General features: G+C 47.2%; 1 long non-coding RNA gene across 2 annotated transcripts; it reads left to right on the top strand.

The window, feature by feature from the left end:
• The first annotated feature begins 8,292 nt into the window (after nucleotides 1-8,292).
• LOC121350994 lies at nucleotides 8,293-17,247 on the top strand. Of its 2 annotated transcripts, none has more exons than XR_005954743.1 (5): nucleotides 8,293-9,479; nucleotides 10,161-10,216; nucleotides 10,593-10,683; nucleotides 14,321-14,708; nucleotides 16,088-17,247. It is a non-coding gene; the product is annotated as an uncharacterized LOC121350994 (long non-coding RNA). The 2 variants fall into 2 exon arrangements; XR_005954744.1 differs by having other exon boundaries at nucleotides 10,574-10,683.
• Nucleotides 17,248-18,185: the final 938 nt, after the last annotated feature.

The raw sequence follows: 18,185 nt of genomic DNA, 5'->3' as shown, positions 1-18,185 counted from the left end.
GCTCAGGAATCTGCCACGGAGATAAAAGAGGCTCCGTCAGAGCTGAGGAATGTGGTGTTTTGCAATATAAGTATCTCATATGCTGAAGGCCCCATAAATGCACCCCAGCAGTGCCATGTTCTCATTCCTGCAGCATCCCAACAGCTGGGACCTGGAGATCTTCTGTATGTTCTTGCAGCTGTGGTCTTTCAAGGGGCATTTGGTAGATGCAACCACATGAAAATTCCAGTAATACCTTTTTGTTATTTGTGGGTTTAATGCTGGTGTCCTGACACAAGGGTGAAGTGAGTCTCACAATGCTAAATCTGTCCTGAATTTCAGCAGTGCCTGAGCAAAGTTCACCTCAGGTGTGTTGTGATCTCTTCCCTACAGCTGCTGCTGTCTCTGATCAGTGTGTGGCTGAAGGTAAAATGTTTAGATTAATTTTGTTGCCCAGAGAAGCTGTGGCTGCCCCACACTTGGAAGTGCTCAGGGCCAGGCTGGATGGGGCTTGGAGCAATCTGGGACAGTGGAAGGTGTCCCTGCCCGTGGCAGGGGGTAGAACGACGTGAGCTGAAGATCCCTCCCAACCCAGCCCATTCTGGGATTCTGTGAACAGTGACATCAGCAGAGAACATAGACTGGAACCACGGCTTGCAGGAGTGTATACACTGGTAGATCTTTTCTTGGCAGGGTGTTGCTTTCTGGATTCAGCAGAATCAGCAGCTTTAGTCTTTGCACAGGGTCACAGCAGTACTGAAAAAGCCCCACCCGTCCTTGCTCCAGCACCGTTTGCTCAGGGGCTGCTCTCGGAAGACACTGGGGGTGTGTGTGTGGTCTGAAGGTCACTTTTCTCGGGAAGAGGCTCTTCTTTCCTGTCTGAATGAGAAGGGGAAGCTGTTGGCAGTTCAGCCTTGTAAGCAGTTTCCCTTCTCTTTTGTACAGGCAATACTGATGAACTTGGTCTCTAAGTGAAGATTATTTATCTTGTTTTTAACCCTCTGCAGGAAAGGAACATGGTTGTGTTTGTCCTGTAAAACCAGACACTTCTCCCGCCCTTCTTTTTATAAAATATTCCTCCTATCCTCCCATCTACAGGAAAAGTCATTATCTCTGGACAGTTTCTTGAAACGCAATTGCCTTTATATTCTGGTCATAAGCAGAGCATTGTTCAAAGCATGAGTGAATCGTGGCTGCTTTATCACAACGAGAGCCCATTACTGGCACTTTTCCCTTTTTACTGCTTCACTAGAGAAAGGCAGGCAAAAAATGGGACAGAAATCTAGGAAATGAAGGGTAATTTACAGTTCACAAAGGAGCAGTAAAAATTAATTAGCTGTCTGAGGATCCGTTCTGACCTGGGCTGTGGAGTTTGTGCCAGCTCTTTGTGTTGCATAAACTGGCTGTGCTGTGCTAGGCTGCTGAGATCAGGCTTGTTCTGTGAAATTAAGGCTGTTGCTGAGGTAGAAGTCCTTCAGGGCATGCAAAATGTGTATGCACACCTAATTTGGTGTGCCAAAGAGACATGATGGTGCATATAACACAGATCATTACATGCTCAACTGGCTACTTAAGTTGTTCACTATTAGTTGTCACAGTAACTGCTCATGTAAATTACTGATGCAGTTATTCACATAATTTAGCACTGAGCTCCTTTGAAATTCAGACCTAATTCTTCCTCTTTTTCCAAGATGATATCGGCATGAATGAAACACACTTTACACACCATATCCATATGATCCAAGTCCAAAAAGGGACAGAGCCCCAGAGGGATCAGAGAAGTGACAAGACACTGTCCCAGCTGGGCTCTGGGCCAGTTTGGTCCTGCTGTGGGATGCAGGAACTGAGCAATTCCAGCATCTTGCCAATCATGTTGCCAGCCCTCCAGTCAAGCCTGAGATCCCCACCTGGAGAAAGAACTTCACAAATCAGAAATGTCCTAATTTGGATCCTTTTTTGGTACATAATTTTCAAAACTGTAATTTCCATTTGAGAACTATTTGTCCTGATCCTGAGCGTCAGCTGAACTCTTTTTTTTTTTTTTCCCTGTAGTTTAATTTAGGCAGCAGATGCCATCAGAATGTTAATGCCTTCTTAATTCTCACCTACATGCTTTTATTCTTATTAATTTGTTATCTGGGGCTTTAATATTCTATTTTTTTCCTGATTTGATCAGTTGAAATAATTTGATGGCAGCATTTCAACAGGGCTTGCACTGGGGAAGTGTGTAATGGTGCATCACCAATGTGTGTTGCTGTGTATCCTGCAGCGTGCTCAGCTGTTGTACTGCCAGAGCAGGAATCATGTGATGGTTTTAGGTGATTATAGATGAGGCCTTACTTATCCCTGCTGTGAACAACTAGAGAGGCAACAAGCTTTAAGGGCAGTTTCTCTGCTTTAGGATTCTGCCCGCTGCAATCAAGGGTTGGCGATCCAGGAGTGTGATCCCTGTGGAAGTGCAACTGAGCTTGGATCCAACGTGCTTGGACAGCTGCCCGGCCACAGCGGATGCTTTCAGTCAGCACCCTTAAACCACTGCTATGGGGAGGCCACGGAGGTGTCCCCACAGCATTCCCTGTTCCCAGCTCAGGGGCTCAGGGATGGCACTTCCTGACTGAGAGCCATGGGGAGTGAGGCAGGGATCATTGCCAGCTGGAGGATGGCACCTCCCAGAACCGGGGGGCAGAGAAATGGATGTGTGTGAGTTCTTTGGTGCTCCCCAGGCGATGCCAGATCCGACTGCAGGGGAGTGTCGCTGTCACTTGGGTGCAGGGAGGCAGCAGGTTTGGCTTCTGAGACAGATTTAGTGAATGTTACCTAGGAAAGGGTGTTCCGAGCTGTCTAGAGGAAATAAAAATAAAGTTAAGGAGTGATAGAGAGAATGAATGGTTTTACTAGTTTAATCAAAACATTCCTGAAAGAAAAAGGAAGGGAAGTGCCCAAGTCCCAGACAGTTTCTCAGTCAGTGTGGTTCCCTCCCTCCTGGCAGCATAGAGAGGGGAGGCCTCAAAAAACTTTTCTGGCTACTTTGGTACAGCCTCAATAGGCAAAGAAGCCCTTGTGCCCATTAGAGGTTGGGAATGACCCAAATTTACCTACCATGGGGTAAATGAGTAAAGGGAGAGGGGAACTATTTGACCCTGCACCTTATGACAAAACTCTGCTCTTACAGCAGTCAGACTTGGGTTTGGGGTGGGCAGCAGGAAGGTTCTTTCATCACAACTAAAAGATACAGTGAGGTTTTTCTAGAAAGACTGTTCCCATCATGAGAGAAAGGACAGAAGAGAAGGAAAGGGGTGAGGATGAATCGACATTTAGCTGTGTGGCTTCTCAAGCCCAGTTTCTACAGCATCTTCCCACATGTGCATACTTAGTGCTCCCAGTTGGCATTTTTACCCTTTTAACTCTTCAGTGTGTCCTAGCAAACCTAATTCTGTGGGTTTGCAAATGCACCTTTTCCTAATGCTCCTGCCTCTGTTTTGGGAGACAGGAATAAGGATGTGACTTTGTGTTCTTGTTATGGCTTGTTATTTGGGGAATGAAATACAGAATGATAGAATCATGGAATGGTGTGGACTGGAAGGTACCTTTAAGCTCATCTTGTTCCAATCCCTGCCATGGACACAGGCACCTTCCACTCTCCCAGGCTTCTCCAAGCTCTGATCCTGAACACTTCCAGGGATGGAGCAGCCACAGCTTCTCTGGGCAGCCTGTGCCAGGGCCTCACTGATGTCTTTGGTTTTCCCTTTTCTGGGAAAAGCATGGGACCAGTTTCATTTTATCCCTTCAATAATTGCAGATACCAGAGAGTCAGAGCAAACATGTCTTTTCACTGAATATTACCTACAGCATGGGGGGTACATGAAGTTGCCAAAATCACACGGTTGGCTTTTAAAAGGATTTTAAGGAAGTTTTTAAAGGTGACGTTTGCATGCAAGCAAGCAGTGGCTGCTTTTGTACTCCCAGGTATGTGTGAGTTGGGTCCCACTCCAGATGTGCCTTGTATAGACTTTTATGAGTAACTGGCTGCTCTGTATGAAGTTTTACAGTGGATCTGTGCTCCAAGCCAGGCAGATTCCAGCCAATGCCGTGTGCTGGGAAATGCTGATGGAGTTTGTTGGAGCACAGAGCTCGCTCATGTCTGGGCAGCATGAAGGGTGACTGAAATGGTAACAGTCTTCTGAAGGAAAACCTCTGCATTCAGACCAAGGGCTGCACAAGGCAGGGGCCTGGTTAACAGCTGCATCCAGCAGTTTGGTGGGAAAAATCTGAGCAGGGTGAAACTGTAGCTTTCATTTGGGCAGATGGAGTCCATCTGTTGATGGGATCAGGGATGGGACAGCATCCTCTGGAAAGCTGGGATTAAGATACACAAGCGTTGCATGCAAATTAGGCATCAGATTATGCACATGAGAAGCACAACGATCTTCTGGCATTTTGGTTGGCTTCCAGGCTAGGATTTGGAGTCCTTTATATGTAGTGCATGAAGGCAGCAGCTGATGTGCTGAGCCTCAAAAGATGCCTCTGCCCGCAATGTCCGGATTCCAGCAGGACCCGATGGAATGGCAGCACACACCCTGCTCAAGCTGTTCCCCTTCCCTCTGTACTCCTTCCACGGGACAGTGGATCCTTCTGCAAACCATTCCCAGCTTGGATAGAGGTGCCAAAGGACCTTGTGCAGGCTTTGCTCTGCCCATCACGCTGGCAAGGCAGGCCTATTAAGAGGTGACAGCTTTCTGGCTGCTGTGAGGTGCTGCATGACACATCGGGTATTGTGTGTAGGACTTCAAGAGGTCGCTGAGAGCTCTCTGAGTCATTTATTACCCACCAAAGTAGGTGAGTGACCACTGTTGTCCTTATCCTTTTAGAGAAGGATGCTCAAGCACAAACAGGTCAGGATATTTAGTGAAAGTCTGGAAGGAGGAAGTATCACAGCTCAGAAACAGTGCTTGGTCCCATGCTCAGACAATTATTCTTCACTTGTTTCTCTCTGAAATCATGTACTAAGCATTAGTGTTATTAAGGCTGGTCAGCTTATGCTGCATAAACACGATAATGTGAATTTAGTGTTTTCTGCTGTTTTTTGGTTGTCCATGAATCAATCCCGGTTCACCAAACACCTCCCACTGTGTCTGCATGATGAGCTTCCTCTCTTGGTGTTCTCCGTGCTTGGTTCATCCAATTCACATGGGGCTTTTTTCTGATTCTTGTTCAGAGGAACAAGCCTTGCTTTAAAAACAAAGAAACCCTAAATATTTGCTGCCAGCATTCCCTGGGGCTGCGTGGAAGGATTTGTTCTTTAGGCTTCCTGAATGGTTTCTTTGGTTTGCAGGAGCTCTCACACCGGTCCTGAACAATGTTGTTATTTGTGTCATTATTGCATCCAGACACTGGCTTGGGCACCAGTGGTGCAGGTGCTGGACAAACACTGAGCAGCTGGGTGGTCCTTCTCCCAAGGAACTCAGGAAATCAAGGTTTGCAGTGTGCTGCAAGTTGGATCTGTCTTCATCCTTCCGGCTCCAGTGCCTTGTGAGAGGTGAAAATTAAAGAACAGAGTGAGAAGGTCTGAGATGTGTATTTGAGTAATCCCAGGATAATGGGGAATAGAGGTATTCATACACATTCACTGGTATGATGTATAAATGAAGGATTTGGAGACCTTCTATCTGTTTGGGAGCAACTGGAATTCCTACTGAATAAGACTCAGCAATTCGTGTGACAACTAGGGTGGTCTTGATTTTTAACTGATGAAAGAACCAGCCTCTTGATCCTCAGCTTTTCTGCAGTATGTTTCTTTTTCTCCTCCTTTTCCCAGCCAAATCCTCCAACATACCCAGAAAAGCCTGTTCTTTTCCCAGCTGGCTGCATCTCAGCGGGCAGAATCTGTGGCCCTCTCCCATTTCAGGCCCGTTTGACCTTGCCTTGTAACCAGATGTTTCACTGGAGAACGTGCACTTGGGAGAGCCTGGGTTGCACTCAGCTGCTGGTGAACTCTCTGCCTCGGTCAAGCAGCTGTAAACAAAACCAGCCCAAGAAAAACAAAACCCTTTCTAAACTGAGTTGGCCAAGGACAGAGCTGAATCCAGAGATGCAGATGGCCATTAGTATGTTGATGAGGCTGCAGAGAGAAGCTCATCTGCCATCCCTGTTCTTCCACCATGGGTTTCACTCAGCTAAGAAGTTCTTCTTTTGGAGATTACAAGTATTGTTCCCCTGATTGCCAGGAGTTTGGAGGTACCTGACACACAGACCCTTTCCAGAGCTGCCCAAGGCACGTTGTACTGTCTGCAGCTGTCCGTTCATTTGAGTGAATTTTTGACCAAGAGTGTTTAGAAAGTGTTGGCTTGGTGGCCTGAAAGTCTCAGGAGGAGGACTCGCAAGAACACCATAGCAAAATTATGCATTAGGGACATTCTTTCTTTTAGAGGTGTGTTGGGATTATTCCCCTGGCATTTTTAGACATGTTCTCATCAGAAATTGTTCTGTCTTCTTCACTCGATCAGGAGGAGACATGAGGAATGCCTTTTGGAGTTAAAGCAGGAGTTTAGATTGTCAGAATGTTGTTCTTAGAAATTGGGAAGTGGCCAACCCTTGGAGCTCCCATTTTGCTCAAGATAGAGTGGGACGCTCATTAGCTGAGATGTGGGGAGAGCCTCACTTGCAAAGGAGCCTCTAGAACAGCATGGGGTCCCCTCATCCTGTAGTGAGAAGTTACAGGAGTTGGGGGCAGCTTGATTTGGACCTGGGGTTCAGATTTGAGAAGGCTTTTTCCATTTGAGTTGTGCTTGGCCAGGTTAGAGGATGGAGGCAAGATTTGCCTCATATCTCTGAACAGAATTGCTCCTGAGCCAGAGCCATTCTCCAGGAAAAGGGTGTATTGTCCTGAGATGAGATCTCTGGGAGAGGGATTGCTTGGCACACGGATCCCTGCTGTACCAGGGGGATGGATGCCTGGGACTGAGCACTGTACACACAGAATTCTGTTGATATCCACATCAGTGATTTCTCCTCCAAAAGGGTCAGGCTTGCCTGTCCCTGAACATCTGCTACCACTCAGCAGACATCCACCACTGTGTTATTTATCCAATATTCAGTCTTTTTTCAGAGGAAAATTTGCCATCTCCTGCTCCTATTTGTATACTACTCCACTTTCTACAGCCAAGTACCAGCTTGCTGTAGGAAATGTTGAGGTTATGTGGCTACAGCCCATGGGCAGTTTCTCCTCTGATCCATCTCTGGCACCACAAATAATTTTTAATAACCAGAGTGCTCTTAATCTACTCTAAAGTAGGCTAGATCTATTTAACCGAATCTGAGTATTAAAACTGGTCACAGTGATATCTGAGCACCTGTGACTTCCTGAGACCAGCTAGAATTCGGGACTGAGAAGCCAGTGGCTTTTCCTGTCCTTGCTGTACTGACACATCCCTTCTGGGGTGATTGATGCCTTCCAGAGATGGCATTAGGGTCAGTTACACCAAGGTAAGAAGTGATGAATGGGGCCACAGGGCAGATATTCCTTTCAGATTCCCAAATAAAAGGGTTTTCAGGCTCTCCAGAACTTGGCTTCAGCATCTTAGGGAGCCATTCTTCTTTTGTAAGAGGCTCTGGGAGTTGCATTACTCAGCCAGCTGGGCACAAGGAGAGAGCTGGAAAGAGGAAGGGATCTGCTAACACTGTTTTGCCCTCTGTGCTTAGATCGACACTTCGCTATGTTTTAAACATCCGCTTCATCATTCCTGCCGTCCAATATCCCACTATGGCCCCAGCAAGAGCTATTTTAATCCCCTATCATTCATCAGGAGGCCCCTTCCTGTTCCCTTTCTATCTGCTCCTGCATGCATGTGTGTGCATCTCTCCAGCAAGAAATCCCCCAGGGTGGCTGTTGTTGGAAAGGTCACTCTGGGATATTCACAAACAGCAGGTGTAAAATTAACAACTGGTACAATTCCAATCATCTGGCAGGAAGGAAAACATTGGACAATAGGTAGAGCCAGGGTAGAGTTTCCAGCTGAGGACTCATTGCCTGATATAGGATGGCAGATTGGTGGGCTGGGAACTCTCCTAGGAATGTGAAACTGATAGGGTATTAGCAGCCCCCCTGCCCCTCCAACACAATTGTTTTCAGCTTGCTCAAAAATATTTGGAAATGTTACTGAGCGGGACGTGTGGGCGAGAAGGCATCCTCCAGCCAATCAGCCGGGGAGATTCCAGCCCTCCCCTTGAATTTCAAGCTTTTGTTTTCCCTGATGGAAGGGAAGGTGAATCCTCCATGATTAATTTAGGGATCTTAAAGCATTTTGGATGAGTTCCTGCAGCGCACTAACAAGTGGTGCTCTCAAGGATTGCGGAAATTGCGGAGAGATGGCAAGAGAGATGGGTGGATATGTGAGTGATACGGATTCTGACACCTTATCATTTTTGTTAGTGGAACTGATTTTAGCTGCATGAAACAATGGGAGTTTCACTCAGTAAGGGCATCTGGATGGCACAAATCTTCTGGAGGCGTGAATGGAATAGTAGATCCTGTTAGACCTTGACTAATGTCAGCAACCAGAACGGCGGCTTGAGTCGAGGAGCAGAGGAGGAAGATTTACTGTGCTGTGGATGTGTCCAAGGAAAGCTGGCAGCACTGAACACAGGGAAGCAATGGGGAATGGCAAAGGCTGTTGAGAAGTTTGGTTTAAACCATGGTGAGCCGAGCTGTTCTGCAAGTAGTGAGCTGTAGCCATTCCCTGCATGGAGAAAGTTGAGTGCTGTAGCCATTCCCTGCATGGAGAAAGTTTGGATAGATGTTTTACCTGACACACAGCCTTTCCTCTGCTGGAGTTCTGGCCTATATGGAGTAAAAGTAAATGTATGAGTTGCTGCACCTCACATGCTCATCAGTGCCTACAGCTCTGTGTCTTCTTCAGTCTCCTCCGCCCCTCTCCTTCCCCACCCTCAAAGCTCTCAGCATGACGTGACACCAGGAATCCTTTGGCAAAATGCTACCACACCACAACCAGAACTTTTAGGTTCCTGTCCAGCTCACACAGTGTCCATCCTCTGTGTAAACCATTTGGTACAAGCTCTGTCCACCACGGCACAATTAGTGCTGGCAAAGTTCTCTCGCGGGTCTCTGAGCCTACGTTGGGATCCCGTTGCTCTTGCTTAGCTGGGATCACACACGTGGATTGTGCTGACGAAGGGTGCTGGGCTGAGAGGGGCCTGATAAGGCAGTGTGACCCTGACATACGTTGTCAGCAGCACTGCCATCGCCAGCGAGAGCAGGGGGAGGACTGAAATTCTCCCGTTCAATTGGGCGAATTTGATACCTTCTCGTTCTTGTGTCCTCGTGGCTCGGCCACTTGACATTTCTAAACATTCTCAAGCAAGTTCACTGGAAAACTATCCCATGTCAGGAGCTGGTGATGTCAAGGCTAATAACAGTCCTGGGGTCAAATCCTTCTGATCCTTCAGGCAAGGACCTCAAGATTTGGCTCCAAGTCAACAACAAGGTCTGTCACGTCAATGATGGCTTATTATGAATCCCAGCGCAAGCCTTTCCCAAACAAAGTGCTTTCGTTCGGTTTCCCATGCAGGAAAAGGTTAGCAGTTTCCAAAGGCAGGTTCTCCCTTCCTTGTGTGGAGTGGAGAGCAAAGCCAGTGAGCTTGGAATGGGCAACAGCACTTTTTCTTAGAGCAGGAGACAGGTGAATCTTTATCTGGGAAATTCTCTTCCCATTTGGAATGGTACAAGATTATTGTTTTCATTTCTAGAGGTACTGGGAGTTTTTTCTCTGTCTCTGTCCATCATTTGGATGTAACAATATCAGTGGGCTGCCTTTGTTAATGTTACAATGGACCTGAGAAAGCCGAACGAGCAGTACTGGGAAATGCACGGCTGGGTGTCGGGAAGGAGATAGCAGGATCCTACTGGCTCACACTCGTGCTGCACTGAAAAAAGGAACTGTAAATTGACATTCCCTTGGCTATTGCTTTCTAATCCCAGCACTGTGTTGAGAATGATGCCACTGGAATGGTGTCCAAAATGATAATTATAACCACTTCCTATTTTTAATTTCCTCTTAATAAGGGACACAGTGGTCATCATCAGAACAATAACGACTCTGCTGTGCCCTTGCAGATGTCAGAACATTGTAAAGCATGGATTAACAAACACTGATGTCTCTCTACAGACCTTCCTTGTGAACTGAAAACTCTGGTGCTCCCCAGCTGACACATATACCACCAGGTACAAACCTGAGCACTATGGGAAGTGCTGGACCTGCTTTGCTGTTGGCCTCATTTTGCAAGGGGGTGTTTGAATAATGGAAAAATAAAGTGATTTGCTCCATGTCCCTTGGTGAATCAGTGACAGAGAAGAGATCCAGCTGTTTACATCTCCCCATTTTTCTCTGTCAAATGCCCTTTTTTTTCCCCCTGTATTTTAGGATGCATTTGACATGACGTTCCTAAATATGTAAGCTGGTGTTCAGAATTGCTGAGTCCTCACTAGTTGCCCTCCAGGCAGTACCCAAACAAGATATCCATGGGGAAAGCTGTCTTGCCTTGAATATCAGCAACTACTAATAGTTATTTCTCTTTATAGACTCATCTATGTTTTTCAGATGGACTCCAGCTCTGCACACTCATCCAAGGCAATGCACACAGAATAAGCACAAGGCAATGAGCACTGCAGATATACCCAATTTCCTAAAGGTGACTATTTCCCATCTATTTCCCTCCTAAAAACCTACCTGGTGATAAGAAGTGCTTTGGCTGGGAGGGTTGTGAAAATTCTTAGCTAAGGGAATACTGCTTCATGTTGTTGGCTGAGTGACCCTGTGCTTCCAAAAAACTCCTGACTCCAAAGAAAGTGAATTGCTCATTTGGCAAAGCACTTATCAAGTGCTGGCTGGCTTCTAGGAAGTTTAAGTAGGATCTTTCTCCGCTGAAGGTCAGATTTCACATATCTCCTGAGATCTTAGAACCAGGGTGCTTCTGAAGGAGAAGCAGAAAGGAGAAGACTATCTGGGGTTAGGAACATCTGAGCAAAACTGCATTTTATGGCTCAGACAGCAATTCCAATTATCCAGCACTTAGGCATTGGGAAGATTGAGATAAGAGGTCTCAGATTTAGCTCCTTTCTTCTCTTTGCAAGTTAATGTGCCACTTTTCTTCGTATTTTTTTTAAGCAGACAATCAAATCTATGATAGCAAATTTCAAGTTAAAAGGAAAAAATTGTCTCTGCAGAGAATGGAAAGAACCATTTTGGTTCTAGGGTGAGTTTTGTGATCCACCTGAAGTACGGGTAGCTGTCATTGCACCCACTTTAAACAGAAGCTGGTGAGCTTCTTGCAGGAGTAGCTGGACAGAATTCTGTGGGATTTTTTTTGTAAAATTATTTGAGTGCATGATACATACCAAACTGAGCTGCTGTTATGCTTCCATCAGGCTATTTATACACTGTGACAGTGCAGGAACCTCGTTTTTGACTTCTGCCTTAAATTTGAAAAGAGTCAGTCGAAAATCATGTAGTTCCTTCAATCCTATTAAAATCTTCACAAAAACTGTGCTCCAGAGCCCCATCCATTTCTTCTCCATTGCAAGGGGCCAGATTTCCAAAGAAAGAGTTGCCATCACCAAGCCGATAGGAGCTGTCTCCCTTCCTTCCCTGGAGTATTTGTACAGGCCAGTCCCTCTCATCTCCTGACAGATTCCTCAAAGGAGAAATTCCCACTTTTCCACCTCTCCTCACTGCACAGCCACCCACAAACTGCTTCTCAGTCATCTCAGTGCTCGTAGATCACTAGCATATAGCAAAGATTTATGGAGCATGTGCAACCTATACACTAATCCAACAGCATTGTGTGGAGGCTTATATTTATTTTCTGGGCTGGATAATCATCATCTTTTGAAGAGCTTCTTCCTGAACACCTTGCTCCTGGAAGGCCATCAGTCCAATCCTGAGTCTACCAAGAATTATGGCTGGGAGCCCTGTTATCCTTCTGTGTGGTGCCTGTGTCTTTCTCACCCCTCCTGGCTGCTTCTGGTCACCTGGATATGTCAGCAAAATCTGCAGAGCTGCAGAGACAGCTGGTGTGAGGGTTAGACAGCAGAAAAGCTCTGCTTCTCAGAGCCTTTTCTATCTACCCCAGAGCTGACTGAGCCTCTCCCCCTGCTTGCCCTTTGTGTTACACTATGGAGTGGAGAGGAGCAATCCTCTGGATCCAGCACTCTCCCTACCCTTCTTTTCCTGCACAAGTTAACTCCCAGCCTTTGCTGCTTCTGCTCCAGCCCCCTTCTGAGCGTGCTCTCATTAAGACCCCAGAGGGAGGAGGTGATGCTCTGAAATTGTCTTAATTGCTCTTGTTTATGCTGGTTACGATGGCAATAAGTTGCCATGCAGAGGAGGCTTTATTCAGATGTGCAGGTTCTCCATTGTTCCATACTTTGAAGGATTGTCTGTAGGCAGCTCCAAGTCATTTACAACAATAGATTAATATGAAGATCAGTAATCCTGGGTGACTCACAGTCACACACATGCGAGACCCGCCAATCGCTGTGACCTGCCACTGGGTTTGAGGGGAGGTTGAATGTTGCTGGCATGTTCTTGCAGGATGCTGAGGAGATAATGCTGTGCACTTGCACAGCTTCTGCTCTCCAGGAGCCTCCCAAACATGAATGGAGAATGCTCTCTTTCTAGGGCAGACAATGACTCTTACACTTGCTGGAAAGCAGGGAACTGGGGCAGTGTGTGCCTTTTGTCCAGTGTAAGTTAATATGTGCCAAAGTTTAATCATGGGTCAGAAATCCTGACTTTTAGTCCCTGTTCTATCTTCCAGGCACTCTATCACCCAGGCCCTGATAAGCTTTTTTTATGCATGTTGTGTGCTGCTTGTTCTGTGTCCCATTTATCACCCTTGGACACCTCTGTCTGACAGGTTCCTCTCCAGACCTCTGCAGTTCAATGCTGGGATCTTCATTTGGCAGAAACCCACTGGAGACAATGTTGAGACACCCCAGCTGTGGGTTTGTCCCTTCTGCCACACTGTTCACACTTAGAGCCTGTGGTGGGACCGACTGCACTGGACTAGGAGCACTTTGCTTTCCATTCTTACTTTCCTGGATAATCCCACTCTCCCTCACTGATCCACCCTTGACTCAAGAGTTGTGTGTGCCAATTTCCCCCTAAATCCTTGGCTCAGGGATATATGTTCCCTGTATTCTGTCCTTCACCCTGGACTCACCATTCTCCTTCCATGTGCCAGGCACTCCACACCTCTCCTCTCTCCCTCATCCATCACTCTCCCTGCTGTCAGGGACACATCATTCCCCCACCTTTCCTTTCCCCCATGCCAGGTGAAACAGGAGATGCTCGCTCCTATTTTTTCCCTGTTTGGGAGATACATTATTTAACAGCAGGGAACACAGGCAGAGCTGTGAGGGAGGGTTGTGCTAGAAGGGATTAACAACTGTCATCAACCTGCTCTTGACTCTAAAGTCCATTACAGAGCTGGGTCAAGCTGTTGAGACTCCTCACCAGATTCCTATTTCCTGCCTATTTTCAGTCCTTGGATGCTGACAACAGCCCCATAATTTCCAGTGTCAGGTTTGGTTCTCTGTGTTACCATATTGCAAGAACTCCAGCAGACAGACAAGTGCAGAAATTCTTTCCAGCTGAGTGTGAAAAATTGCCTCGCTCAGTCCATAAGTAATGTGCCTTGTTGAGTTGAGCTAATTTTCCTCCCTGTACAAAACAGTGAGGTTTCTGCATAATTTTGTGCATTACAAAAACACCAGATCTCAAGGGCTCCATGGTGGGCCAGGCCCCAAGTGTGTTACTGAGCAATTACTGAGTCTTCACCTGCCTCAAGCTGAATAAAACCTTGAGGGAGCAGCTGAGGACCTGACCTCTGCTTTTCCATATTCATACAAACAGGAGTGAGTTATACTGGGTCAGCAAAGGGCTGATTCAGGATCATGTCCTGTGATCCCAAAAGAAGGTACCTAGAATAGACTAGGAAGCCTTTTCTTCCATAAATATGTATTTAATGTAGAAATATAACTTATGTAAATGGCTAGAAGTTCTGTGTAATTAGTAACCTTCACTGGATTTCTCTTCCACAAACTTTTCCAGGTTCTTAAGTTCATATATATTTTTAGCCTTTTCAGCATCCTGTGGCAAGGAGTTCCTCAGCTTAACCACATCTCCTTCCTTTTGAACCTGAGATCCCCCCCTTCCTGGGAGGTTTTGAACCACCCACTTTTCACAGTGGTACACATTCACAAAGATCCTGAATTAGTCATATATTTAGCGTTAATTTGTTTTCTAATATCTCCTTCCCTTTGAAGCCACCATCTGCTGTAAACCTGCCCTGCAGCATAGTCACCACCCTGGAAGGAGAAACACAAAAGAACTTGAAGCTCTTGGAGTGAAACAGTGCAAAGCACCTGCATGAGGTGCCAGTGGTCACCTGTGAAACAGCTCCCTTGGAGTCACCACGTGTTGTCATCACCAGACAGTGACATCTCCCATCTTTGGAGCAGGCTTGGCTGTGGATCCAGAAGAGGGCAATGGTGACACATCCTCACGGAGGCTCCGAGCACCAAATCCACTGAGGGCAGCCACGGCAGGAATGGAGCCAACAGCCAGACCACCTTGGCTAGTGGATCTGCCTGTTCCTGGCTGTTTCATGGCAAGCAGATTGAAGTGGGAGGCAGCTTTCAGCTACTGTCTCAGGTCAGATGGGACTGTCAGTCAATTGTTAATTATGACTCTTCTTCTTACTAATTTCTCTAACTTCTATCACCATGGCAGCTAACTGCCATGGAAAGACTCAGACAGAAAAAAGAGAAGACAACCAAACTTTTCATAGCAAGGGAACAGGAATGAGCTACAGAGGAAAGGGGGTGGAGGAAGAGATCTGTAAATTGTTTTCCAGGAGAGTCTAACACAATGTTCTGAATCCTAAAATGGCTTTTGTTGAAGGAACCTTAAAGATCATCCTGTTCCAACCTCCCTTCCACAGGCAGGTACACCTCCCACTAGACCAGGTGGTTCCAAGCCCTGTCCAACCTGGCCTTGGGCACTTCCAGGGATGGGGCAGCCACAGCTTCTCTGGGCACCCTGTGCCAGGGCCTCAGCACCCTCACAGGGAATAATTTCTTCACAATATCCCATCTAACCCTGCCCTCTGTCAGTTTGAAGTCATTCCCTTTTTTCCTGTTATCACATCTGCTCTGCCCTGACCTGGTCAGTCAATCAGTTTTAATCTTTGGTGATGGCTGTGTGTCCAGAAAGGGCAAGGGGAGGAAAAATTTGACAGCAATTTGGCTCTGATTAATTTTTAAACTTCCTCCCTTTCTGCTTATTTTGTAGCTTTTGTCCTGGTGCTGAATGTGTTCTTTTCCCCATGTGTCACTTCCAGAGGAATACTGTGGAGATGAAATGCCAGTTGGTCATCACAGGGCATTTCACCTGTGGGGGCTGGATGGAAACTCGCAGGCTGGGGCCATACAGGGCCCAGGGACAAGTGGTGACTTCTGTCACTGCAGCAGCTCTCAGGAGCACGGTGACACAGTGCCTGAGTACATCAGTAGCACGGGCAGAGCAGGTTGTGTGGGATCAATAAAACAATGGCCATTTTGTTGCTGTTTTGCAGCAACACCACGTAATACTTGCTGAAATCACTGGCTGGTCCATTCAGCAACTTTCATTTCTGATTAAGCTTTCCAGCCTGTAGGTATCTTCTCTCACACCTGTCTTACCATTTCCATTTGCAAGGGCTTAATTTAGAAACCCATTGTACTTGGGCCAGCACAGACGAAGCTAATTTATTTTACATAATGCCTCAGCACTTTAGGAATCAGTCTTGTTTTAAGTCCATCCTGGAGGGAAGGATGGACTTCTGCTTCAGGTTTTGGATTGAGTTTTGAGAGAAACAGACCCTGTTCTGACAGTGTTCACAGATTTCCCTAGACCTTTCCCAAATCACTTACCCTGCTTTGAACCTAACCTTTGAGTCTGGAAAATAATCAATATGGCAATTTCCTTAGCTCTGGTTTTAGGATAAACATAATATCTAGACAGCATCAAAGCCCTTGTGTTCTGTGCTTTAGAAGCAGAATAAAAAGCTGATTTCTCTGCTGGGGGACTTTGGCGCACAAGTGCAAGACGAGGACAACAGGCAGGTGCAAGTCTGCTGAGAAGGAATGCAACAGGGCAGAGCTGACAGGCAAACAGACCCTGGGCATTGCTGCTGCCAGCTTTTCCATCGGCATCTCACCAGGGATGAGAACAAATCTCTCTGTGGGCGGGCGCAGGAAGCGGCCCCCGAGCGCGAGGGAGAGGCACGGGACAAGGGCGGCTTGGGAATCCTGGTGGGAGATCTTCCCAGCAAACCTGGGCCACGGGAGACGCCGTGATGTGCCCGAAGGAGGCACAAACAGCCCCCTCCTCCTTGGCACAGGACTCAGCTGTGGCAAATCTGATCTTTTTGTTCGCTCGAGGCTTTTGTTTGTTCACTAAATGCCCCCGGACTTTGCTTTTCAAGTCTCTTCCTTCTCTGTCGTTGTCACTGCCACGGCAACAGGTGAGTTTGAGAAGTTACACGTGGGGATGATGAGCTGCACTGAGGAAATGACTCAAATCCTTTGTAGACCCCACTGGAGCCAGTAGATCTGAAGACAGATGCCCTCCATCCACAGAGCTGTGAGCATGGATGAACCGTCCAGTGGCTCCGTGCCCTCCAGAGCTCTCATCACCATCAGTTGAGCTCTTCCCCACAAAACAGCAGTGGAGGAAGCTCCAGAAGTGTCGCTTCTTTATTTCAGTGCTGCCACACTCACTGACGTCCTCGCTGAGCCTCTTGCAGCAGCAGGCTGCTAATCAGGAACTCTGCTGCTGCTGCTGCTCATCAAAACCTCTTTGCTCGCCACTTTGGCATCATTCTGGGAAGCCAACAGAGCGCAGAGATGCTCAATTCCTCCCCCTCCACACACCTTCCATTGTCTTCAGGACTGACAGCTCTGATGTGGAGCAGTGATAAAAGCCAGCTGATGCTGTCAGGGCCTGGTACAATTGCACTGCAGGGAAAAAGGCGACTGGCTCTGAGTCATCGGAGCCGCCTGGAGCTCAGGATGCCTGGCACACGTGCTGTCTCCTGGCACGGCTCATCACACAGCAGTGCACCTCTGGATGCTCCCCTCTGAGGAGGGGTTGACCAGAGGGTTTGAGAAAAGCCTGGGCTGGTGGCCAAATGCATGGCCAGCCATGCTTTGAGGTGCTAGAAAAACTTACAGGGGTTAAAAAAATGCCTCTGAGGGAAGAAGCTTTTCCTGATCTCCAGCCTCAACTTCTCTGACACAGCTCCAGCCATTCCCTGGGTCGTGTCCCTGCTCTCAGAGAGCAGAGATTGGAACTGCCCCTGTGCTGCCTCTTGGGAGGAGCTGCAGCCCAGATGAGATCTGACCTCTGCTGAAGCCTTTGGTGTGTAAGGAGCAATAAAGGTGCTTGGTTGGCTCTTCCTGTGCTTGATCTGTGTTTAGGGGTATTTAGCAAAGCATTTGTGCAACCCCTGAGTGGCAATCTAGGAAGTAACACCTCTCCTTCCACTCCTCACATTCCCATCCTTATGGAATGGGCTGAGTTGCGGTTGAATTTCTGGAAGGCTCTAAATGAGAGGGATCCAGACTTGAAAATGCATCAGGAGTGCCAAGCCAAGCCAGGAAGGACATTCAAATCAGGGAAATTGGACTGTGATGTGAACTTCTCAGTGACCTTGAGTAAACTGGCTCAGTGCTGCCCAACCTGCCCAGGTCAGCAGCTGAAATTTCCATTACTGAAAGCAGAAACTCAGGGGTCATTTCTGTTTCATTTCTCACTTTTTCCCAAACATGACATTGAATGAGAGGCATTAGGAGTTCCTCCTATAAATAGGATCACCCCTGTCAAAGCTGGTTAAGTCATAGCCAGTGTCAAGCCCATAAACAAGGTGCCTCTCATGCACTGTCTGGAGGGTGCAGAGGGGGTAAAGGGAAGTTTGACAGCTCCCTGTTTGACCACTTTGCACGGGGACATTGCTTTTTGCAGGGCAACAAACATAATCATCCCCAGCTCCCATCTGGAGGATTTTTGGAAGTGGTGCAGAGGCAGAATAGTTGAGGACCACTGCTCTCTGTTGTAGCACAAGTGAACTCTTCCAGCTCCCAACCTCAC

Source organism: Pyrgilauda ruficollis, unplaced genomic scaffold (assembly GCF_017590135.1).
Source record: "Pyrgilauda ruficollis isolate IOZ18807 unplaced genomic scaffold, ASM1759013v1 scaffold16, whole genome shotgun sequence".
Taxonomy (NCBI): domain Eukaryota; kingdom Metazoa; phylum Chordata; class Aves; order Passeriformes; family Passeridae; genus Pyrgilauda; species Pyrgilauda ruficollis.
This window is presented reverse-complemented; position numbering and strand designations above follow the sequence as displayed.